Here is a 1,961-nt window from a genome sequence, read left to right on the forward strand (position 1 = left end):
AAAGATTTTTCCAAAAGTTTGGTATGTAAATATAATTCTCAGTATGCTTTTAAAGAAAACATTCATATAAAAATCTCTGGTTAAAATCCTTACAGATTTATATTTTATGTTGTCAAGGTATCTAGGAGTGATCATCAATCTTGGGGTAAATTACTAGTCTTTTCTTTTCACACACACACATATATATATATATATATCTTTATACTTATTGATCTTTAAATTATAAGTAACCTATTTGATGAATATATCATGGCAAAATTTACAAGAACTAATAAAAGACTTTTTTTTAGGGTTAAATAAAAAGCTTGAAGTATAAATCATATTAATGTTAAAAGTTTACGTATTTATTGTAGCATTATTAATGTAATTAAAGAAATCCAATTATGAAGGCATGAAAATCATAATAACAGATGTAAATAGGTGTTGGAAAGATTTGAAAGTTTATATATGTACAATACTACAAAAGGGGGCATTAGTCTATGCTTATTTTACACGGTTTACAACATAAATGAGTAAAATAAGAAAATAAGAAAGTCGGTCTACTTACACGTATAACAACTCACCCGTGTAAAATGGAAAAACCCGGAAATTTTGACACGGTCACTTAAAAAACCGTGTAAAATTGTTGTTTCCCTCCGTATAATCAGCCAAAAAATTGAAACTTATCCAAAATATTTGAAATCTCTATCTGTCCTTATATATCTTTTTCATTTTCAATTTTTTACTCCCTACTTACTCTTTTTCATGTTCTATTTTCTTCCCTTTTTTTTCCGATCTGACCAAACCAAAAAGCAACAACTCTTTTTATTTTAGTTTGTGATCTCTAGGATAAAAACAACCCTACACAAGAGAAGCTTACATTGGAAAACATGATTATATTAGATCTACAATCATATATAGATATGAAATTTGTGGATATGATATTTGTTAAGGTAATTTAGTTAGTCACTTATATACGTATATATATATATATGTATGTAGATCTATTTATTTGTTTCAATTAAATTCAGTTTTTACATTATTATCATTATTATTTTGATTATTAAAATTTACATAATTAACATTTTTTTTCATCTTCCAAAATCTCCAGATTCAAAAAAAAGTTGAAGGAGTGGGTACATAAATAACATGCTATATATATTATTCACTTTATGAAAATATGTCACTCAAACATCTGGTAAGTTATTAGATCTTTATATCTAAAAGTTATTATTTATCTATGTTTAGTAAAAGATTTTTGATTAGGAATTTATTATTGTGATTGATTTTGATTTGAATGAAACTGCAGGTATAATAGAAGTGTTGAAATCTAGATCCATAACTTAGTTATATTTTGATTTTAGATCCATAAATTAGTTGTATTTTGATTTTTAATAGTGAGGTATTAATTATATGTTTTGTTTTTGTAGTGATTTTGATTCTTTTATATAAATGTCTTTTAATGTCGTTGATTATAGTAATAAATTTGGGTTAGATTGTTTAGATTACTGAAGCAGCTTGATGTTATAGATATTGTCATTACAAGATGTAGCAACAAGCTGGTAGAATTTTTTTTTTTTATTGAAATGAAATTTTACACGGTTATTGATATAGCCGTGTAAAAAAATCTGATCATTTGAGAGAGGTTGAACCGTGTAAATAAGGGGTATAATCAGTTACATAACTCTTTTACACGGATCAAAAACCGTGTAAAAAAGCCATTTATAAGCGTGTAAAATACCCATTTTTGTAGTAGTGGTATATTAGTTGTAGTAGTCTTTAAAACAGTAAGTTTGGGTTATTTCAGAATCTGCACGGATTTGGTTTGTTAACTTTGAAAGGCTGTATCTTGGTCATGGGAGATGGTTAAGTCACGTTTTTGGTGTCTAAAATTAAGTTCAGGAGGTCTACTTTCTGGTGGAATTGGTTTTGTGTAAAAATATGAAGTTTAAGGTTGTCAAACGAATTTTATAACAAAACTG

The 1,961-nt window shown here is 26.6% G+C and overlaps 1 long non-coding RNA gene across 1 annotated transcript; it reads left to right on the forward strand.

Moving 5' to 3' along the window:
• The first annotated feature begins 699 nt into the window (after nucleotides 1-699).
• Nucleotides 700-1,464, forward strand: LOC122594893. The gene is made up of 3 exons (XR_006323138.1): nucleotides 700-932; nucleotides 1,091-1,177; nucleotides 1,289-1,464. It is a non-coding gene; the product is annotated as an uncharacterized LOC122594893 (long non-coding RNA).
• Nucleotides 1,465-1,961: the final 497 nt, after the last annotated feature.

Source organism: Erigeron canadensis, chromosome 4 (assembly GCF_010389155.1).
Source record: "Erigeron canadensis isolate Cc75 chromosome 4, C_canadensis_v1, whole genome shotgun sequence".
NCBI classification, from domain to species: domain Eukaryota; kingdom Viridiplantae; phylum Streptophyta; class Magnoliopsida; order Asterales; family Asteraceae; genus Erigeron; species Erigeron canadensis.